This window comes from Penaeus vannamei, chromosome 8, assembly GCF_042767895.1.
Source record: "Penaeus vannamei isolate JL-2024 chromosome 8, ASM4276789v1, whole genome shotgun sequence".
NCBI classification, from domain to species: Eukaryota; Metazoa; Arthropoda; class Malacostraca; order Decapoda; family Penaeidae; genus Penaeus; species Penaeus vannamei.
The window spans coordinates 31,966,844-31,974,343 of NC_091556.1; the positions used below are offsets into that span (position 1 = coordinate 31,966,844).

Here is a 7,500-nt window from a genome sequence, read left to right on the forward strand (position 1 = left end):
AAAAAGAGAGCAGTTTAACAAAGCAGTCGCAGAAGAGGGTGATAATAATGATGTTGATAATGACAACGAAATACAATGATAACGATAGTAATAATAATAATAATGATATAGCCTCTAATGATAATTGATAATAATGCTTATAATGAAGTGATGGAGGATCATATCGATAAGGTGGATAAGGGAATTAAGATAAATAAAAAGAAATAAGAAAATAAGGTGAGGAGTAAGAGAATACGAGGAAATAAGGAAATAACAATAAGAATAAGGGAATGATAAGAAGAATAAGGAAATAAGAAGAATAAGGGAATAAGAAGAAAAAAGGGGAATAAGGGAATAAGAAGAAATAAGGAAATGCGAAGAATAAGGGAAGAAGAAGAAATGTGGAAATAAGGAGAAGAATAAGGGAATAATAGAAAAAAAAACAGGAATAAGAAAGGAAACGCGAAGGCGAATACGCGTGCACGTGCGAGGAGGGAGAGCGGCGGGTGTGCCGACGTGGCTAATGGTGTTGGTCGGTTTGCTGAGTTTAATTGTTAAACTTTCAGGTGGAGTTTGGCTGTCTTGGTTGCTGTTACGGCTGTGTTTTTTTCTGTTATTGTTTCTTCTGCTGGTGGAGCTAATGGCAATGATTTTTTTTTTCGTCTGCTACATATCTGTTTATAGTAGGCTCTGCTGGTATTGGCGGGTTTTAGTATACTGTATTTTATCATTTTAGTATGCTCTATTATATTATTTTAGAATGCTATATTATTTTAGTGTGCTATATTATATTATTTTAGTGTGCTATATTGTATTATTTTAGTGTGCTATATTATATTCTTTCAGTATGCTATATTATATTCTTTCATTATGCTATATCTATTATTTTAGTATGCTTTATTATATTATTTTATTATAGTATGTTATATTTACGCCAAAAAAAGAAAAAAAAATGATAAAAAAGTGGAGCGGCAGCATCCTCCGCGCCGCGATAAGGTTGCGTAACATGAGGAGTTGATAAGTAGTCTCCGCCGCCATTAGATTATCCTCTTGCCTTCAATTATCCGGACCGTTTTTCCCCTTCGCATCGCCTTTTATGGAGGCCCTTAGACGCTCTCGATCTCTATCCTTTCTCCTCGCTTCTCTCCTCGCCTCTTCTCTTTACTCCTCTTCTTTCCTGTCCTCTTCTCTATTTCTCAACTCTTCTCTTCTCCTCTCCTCTATCTCTCACCTCTCCTCTCTTCCTCTGTTCCCTACTCTCTTCTCATCTCCTCTCCTGTCCTTTCCCGCCGTCTCTCTCTCTCTCTCCTCTTTCTCAACTTTTCCCTCTTGCTCTCTCTCCTCCCGCCCCCTCCCCTTCGGTGTCCATTTCGTACTCTCGTTATCAACATGGAAAGCCATTTTCGAACTACGGGAATAGCTTTGGCCTCCCTTTCCTCCCTCTTTTCGCCTCTCCCTTATGACGATTTTAATTCCTCTATTAATGTTCTAGCTTATTTTTCATTTTTTTTTTTATTCATTTAACCCTGGGTGATCCTCTAGAGTACATAGAAAAGGTGTGGAGAAAAGGGGATGGTTGAGGGAGTGGGGGAAAGAGGGAAGAGGGAAGGCAGGGGAGGAAGGGGAGGAAGGATGGCAGGTGTCTCCTCGCGCACAGCCTGCAGGTAGGGCACGGTGCAGGAGGATTCCAGCTGTCGACGCCCTCCCCCGGCGCGCCTGGGGGGGAGGGGGGAGGGCGGGGGCGAGCGGGTACGTTCTGGTTTACACAGTTGTATACGGCCAGATTATATGATCCGCTTTGCATATCACTTGCCACCTTGGGCGGCGTCGAGCCAGCGCATATTGGCCGGCATACATGCGCGCGGAATTATGCATGACCGCCAAATGGAGGCGCTGGCACGCCGATGCACATTTCCACTGGAGAATCTGCAAGGAAGCGCCCCCGCGGTATCAGCGCTCGGGGAGGAATATAGACGCGGACACGAAAAATAGTTTAGCGCGCCACAGGACAGCCTCTTGCTATCAGCGCTCTCTCTGGAGGAGATGCCGCCGTGTACCCTTAAGTGGCCACCGACTCCCGGGGAGAGGGGGTCGGGGGTCGGGCGGGAAAGGTGGGTGGAGGGGAGGCGTCCGGATAACGAGCACCAAGAATACAGGAAAGGGCAGAGTCCGAAGGGGCCGAAGACCGAGGCCCTTCGGTGCTGGTGTTAAGACGCGGGGGACCATATTGCATTAATTTTACGTACAGGGACGAGGGAAGTTGGCGTTGGTGGCGGGCTGCCGCCCATGCCCGAGGCTTCCTCCGCTCAGGAAGGCGAGGCGCGATAAGGATCCTGCATACCGCGGCGTGGAAGCGCTGCACGGCGGAGGGCGATATCCCCGGTTCTGAGATATCTGCCACCTGCCTTCTTGAGTGCGCGCGAACCCCTGACTGTGTTTACACTGATAAAGCCGTCAGTTGTACTGAATAAGGACGCTGTTAGAACATTCGTGAGTTATTGTGTGGCATCCGTGTTTGGTTTGTTCACCTCCGTGCTCCCCGAAAGGCGATACGTCGAGACCACCTGGAAAGACTAATATAATTTCGCTATCTTCGCGTCGCCCAAACTTCTACACTTCCAAGACTGGCATGCAGGCGAAGCACAGATAAAGTGAGAGGTAACAAGAAGGAGGATCGAGGGAGGAGGAGGAAAGAGAGAGGGAGAGGGTGAAGAGGGGGAAAGAAAGTTTGTGCGTTTTGTTCGCCTCCCAGTAGAGATACAGCCTCTCGTCAAGATGGCTTCGCGCCTCGTTGATAGTCGTTCTGGGCTCTTTGTGCTGCAGTTGCCCGAAGGTGCGCGGGAAATGTTGCATTAAATACTAATGCTCTGCCATTCGTTCCGGTGGCGCTGTAGACCAAGAGTGAGCGAGGTACTGTGTGAGCGTGGGAAAAGAAAGCCTGAGATTTACTCTTATATGTTTTATTTAAGGTTTATGTGTAGCTGTATGAAGTAGAGAGAACATTTGTATCCTCCCAGGAACTAGAATAAACAGATAATGATAATTATAGTGACTATCAATAATTGTTGTGTTTTATCATAATATGAAAGGCCTAAAGTAGATTGAATCAGTCCGACCCTGAACCTCGTAGCGCGCGAAAGGGCTCTTCGCATCACTCCCTGCCCGCGGCTTCCTTCCCCGAGCGAGTGCGCCGAGCGAGGCAGGAGTAGGCCCGAGGTGGAGGAACCCGCTCAGCGACGCCGCCGGAAGCAGCCCGAGTGTCGCCTTTGTGTCCCTCGCTCCTCGTGGGGCCGGAAGGGGGTCGCGGGAAACAGGTCCCTCGCCCTCTGCCGCCCGCGGTGTCGACGGGTACACTACCCGGGAGGGGGGGGGGCATAGGGTGCTATAGACGATGGTTCGAGAGGTAGGGGGGTCTTCTGTTATCATCTCTAAGGACTTTATTCTGATTTGTTCTGTGAGTTGCCTCTCTCTCTCTCTCTCTCTCTCTCTCTCTCTCTCTCTCTCTCTCTCTCTCTCTCTCTCTCTCTCTCTCTCTCTCTCTCTCTCTCTCTCCTTCTTCTTCTTCTTCTTCTTCTTATTCTTCTTGTTCTTCTTCTTCTTCTTCTTCTTGTTCTTCTTGTTCTTCTTCTTCTTCTTCTCCTTCTCCTTCTCCTTCTCCTTTTTCTTCTTCTTCTTCTTTTTCTTCTTCCCCCTCTTCTTCTCTTCCTCCTCCTCCTCCTCCTCCTCCTCCTCCTCCTCCTCCTCCCTCCTCCTCCTCCTCCTCCTCCTCCTCTCTCTCTCTCTCTCTCTCTCTTTCTCTCTCTCTCTCTCTCTCTCTCTCTCTCTCTCTCTCTCTCTCTCTCTCTCTCTCTCTCTCTCTCTCTCTCTCCCTCTCTCCCTCCCCTTCTCCTTCTCCCTCTCCTCCCTCTTCCACATTCTTTCCCCCTTCCCCCCATTCCCCCTTTCCCCTTCTCTCCTCTCTCCACCTTGCCCCTCCCCCTCATCTCTTTATCTATCTATCTTAATAAGATTACCATGAGTGATGAGAATGTAACCTTGAAAAAAAAATAGTTCTCCAAATTTTGCGGTGTAAAATTGCGTCCACGGTAGATAGACGAGGGAAGTTTGGGGGAGTTCGTCAAGTTTTAATTAAACAACTTTTATATATTGTCGTGGCGCGATGAGGGACAGTAGACTCCGCGCGCCAGAGGTGGATGCGGAGCCAATAATCCGGGCTGAGATTAATGAAAAACGGCCACGCCACTGAATTGTCGTCTTTATGGCTCGGGTTATGGGCGACCAGGAGGCCTGTCGAGAGTTCGGGCGGGGCGGGGGTGGGGTGGGGTTGGGGGGATCCGCGAGAACTGTGTCTTGTGTCGTGGGGTTCGTGTCTGTCTGTCTGTCTGTCTGTCTGTCGATATGTGGGGAGGTGAGGAAGTGTGTATGTGTGTGTGTGTGTGTCATTATGTTTGTATGTATGTATGTATGTGTTTATATGTTAACCTTGTGTACATTCCGTTTTATGGGCGTGTTTGCGAGTGAGCGTGTGCGTGCATGCATGTAATTCCGTAGGTCATATCGGATGATAAAGTGTAATTACATGTTTATGAAGATCATTACTCGGGCTCGTATTTGGAAATAGTATCCAAATCATTCTCCTCAGCGGCCGTAATTGAGCATGATAATAGATCATCAAGTCATTTGGCTTTATGTCCCTGTATGGTGTTTTGGAGGAACCTTTGTAAGCGGCGTCGCGTTTGGAGGGGGGAGGGAGGGAGAAAGGAAGAGGGAGGGAAGGGAGAAAGGAAGAGAGAAAGGTAGAGGGAAGGAAGAGGGAGGGAAGGGAGAAAGAGAGAGGGAAGGGATAAAAAGCGAGGGAAGGGAGAAAGGGAGAGGGAAGGAAAAGAAGAAGAAAGAGGGAGAGAGGGAATGAGAGAAGTGGAGGGAGCGTAAGAAAGAGACAGACAGACAGACAAGAGACAAACGCAGAGAGTGAATAAGTGAGTTACTGAAAAAAGTGTGTTTTCGCGTGTTGTGTGTGTGCGCGTATGTTGTGCTGGTGCGCGTGTAGGTATAACTGTGCCTGCCGGTGCTGGCTGGAAGAGCGGCGTGGCAGGGAATTATAACGGCGGCATTTGCATATAATGTGCGTTTATTTTTACGTAGTTACTTGAGGGCGGGGAGGGAAGAAGGCAGAGAGGGAGGAGCGGGTTAGGAAGGGAAAGAGGAGGGAACGGGGCCGCTAAATAGGAAGAGGAGAAGCCAGGAAACGGAACACGGATCCACATGAATGGATGGAAATATCCGCTCACATGGCGAAGAGTGAATTAACCCCAAGAGAAAGAAAGTAATGAACTTGTAGATATACTAGTTTCTTGCTGGCCTCCATCCCCCACCCCACCCTACCCCACCCCCGTTCATCGCTTCCTTTAGACTCATCACCCCCTCTCTGCACCCCCCCCCCTGTAACCTCTCTTTCCCCTCTTCCTCCTCCATCCCCCTGTGACTTCTCTTTCTCCTCCCCTTTTAACCTTTCTTTTTCATCACCCTCCTCCCTTCCCTTGTTACCTCTCTTTCTCCTCCCCCTTCCCCCACCCCCTTTTCCCTCCCCCTGTAACCTCTCTTTCCCCTCCCCCTTCCCCCACCCCTCTTCCCCCTGTAACCTCTCTTTCTCTTTCCCCTTCCCCCTCCCTCTATAATCTTTCTTTCTCCTTCCCCTCCTCCCTTCCCCTGTAACCTCTATTTCTCTCCACCCCCATCCCCCACCCCCTCCTCCCCCTGTAACCTGTCTTTCTCCTTCCCCTTCCCCCCTCCTTCCTCCCACCCCCTCCTCCCCCTTTCCACCCCCTGCGCAGGACAGTTATTTGTATTCCGAACCGCTTGCCGTTGGGGACCGATAGATTTTCTTCTTGGTTGCTGCCTTCAATTTTTCATAATGGAGCCCACTTGGACTGCGAGACCCAGGGCGGCGAGGCTCCATCACGTGACAGGTGCTTCTCTTTCTCCGTCTGGTCGGTCATCTCTTTCTCGCTCTTTCTCTTTTTCTTTTTCTTTCTCTTTCTTTCTCTCTTTTTCTGTTTCTTTATCACTTTCTTTCGTTCTTTCCCACTCTTCCACCCGCCTTTCCTCCCTTCCTCTTCATCCCCTATCCCTTTTCCTCCCTCCTTCTCTCTCTCTCTCTCTCTCTCTCTCTCTCTCTCTCTCTCTCTCTCTCTCTCTCTCTCTCTCTCTCTCTCTCTCTCTCTCTCTCTCTCTCTCTCTCTCTCTCTCTCTCTCTCTAATTAGAACAAGGTATGATAAGGAAAAGAAAATGGAGAGGAAGCGCAAATATGAATAGTAAAGAGAAAATAAAAGAGAATGTAAAGGAAATACAATAGAAAGAAATGTAATTGAAGCAAGCGCTTAACAGCCGTAGGAGCGCCTGCGTTTTGCGTGTCCGAGCAGATAATCCGAGGACACGTTCATGTGTGATAAAAGTTCAAAATGCCGCGCGTCCAGCCTCCCTCTCCCTCCTCTCTCTCTCTCTCTCTCTCTCTCTCTCTCTCTCTCTCTCTCTCACTCCCTCTCTCTCTCTCTCTCTCTCTCTCTCTCTCTCTCTCTCTCTCTCTCCCTCTCCCTCCCCCTCCCCCTCCCCCTCCCTCCCTCCCTCCCTCCCTCCCTCCCTCCCTCCCTCCCTCCCTCCCTCTCTCCTCCCTCTCTCTCTCTCTCTCTCTCTCTCTCTCTCTCTCTCTCTCTCTCTCTCTCTCTCTCTCTCTCTCTCTCTCTCTCTCTCTCTCTCTCTCTCTCTCTCTCTCTCTCTCTCTCTCTCTCTCTCTCTCCCTCTCCCTCTCCCTCTCCCTCTCCCTCCTCCCTCCCTTCCCTTCCTTCCTTCCTTCCTTCCTTCCTCCTTCCTTCCTTCCTTCTCTTCCTTCCTTCCCTCCCTCCCTCCTCCCTTCCTTCCTTCCCTCCCTCTCCCTTCCTTCCATCCTCCCTCCCTCTCCCTTCCTTCCATCCTCCCTCCCTCTCCCTTCCTTCCATCCTCCCTCCCTCTCCCTTCCTTCCTTCCTTCCATCCCTCTCCCTTCCCCCCTTCCCTCCCTTTCCCTCTCCCTCCCTTCCTTATTTCTCTTACTCCCTCTCCCTCCCCCTCTCCCCCTCCGGTAATAAAGTCCCAAGTTTCACATGTTAGGAGTCGTATGGTTTACAACGGCGCGGTCTGGTTTCCCGTTTCATTATGTAATCGTGGCGTTATTATTTTACAGGTGACAGACGCGTTGGGGGCGGAATGGTGACTGCAGGGACACTCCTCTTGTAGAAGGTACGTGCGTGTGTGGTCTGTGGTATCCGTTGTCTGGTTGGTATTCCGGGCATTCGCTCCTTGGTATGGTCATGGCGTAATCGCTTTCGTTATCATTAATCGTGGTGTGTGTGTGTGTGTGTGTGTGTGTGTGTGTGTGTGTGTGTGTGTGTGTGTGTATGTATGTGTGTCTTTGTGTGTGTGTGTGTGTGTGGTTGTGTTTGATAAAATGATATACCTACGTACACATACATGCATGCACTCATA

General features: G+C 49.5%; 1 protein-coding gene across 5 annotated transcripts in view; it reads left to right on the forward strand.

Annotated features, from left to right (window-relative positions):
• Positions 1-7,500, forward strand: part of Hers (Histone gene-specific Epigenetic Repressor in late S phase) — a 146,853-nt gene that overhangs the window by 89,044 nt on the left and 50,309 nt on the right. For all 5 annotated transcript variants that reach the window (XM_070124542.1, XM_070124546.1, XM_070124541.1 and 2 more), the window contains exon 3: positions 7,199-7,254. The gene's annotated coding sequence lies outside the window, so the exon portion shown is untranslated. The remainder of the gene's footprint in view (positions 1-7,198; positions 7,255-7,500) is intronic.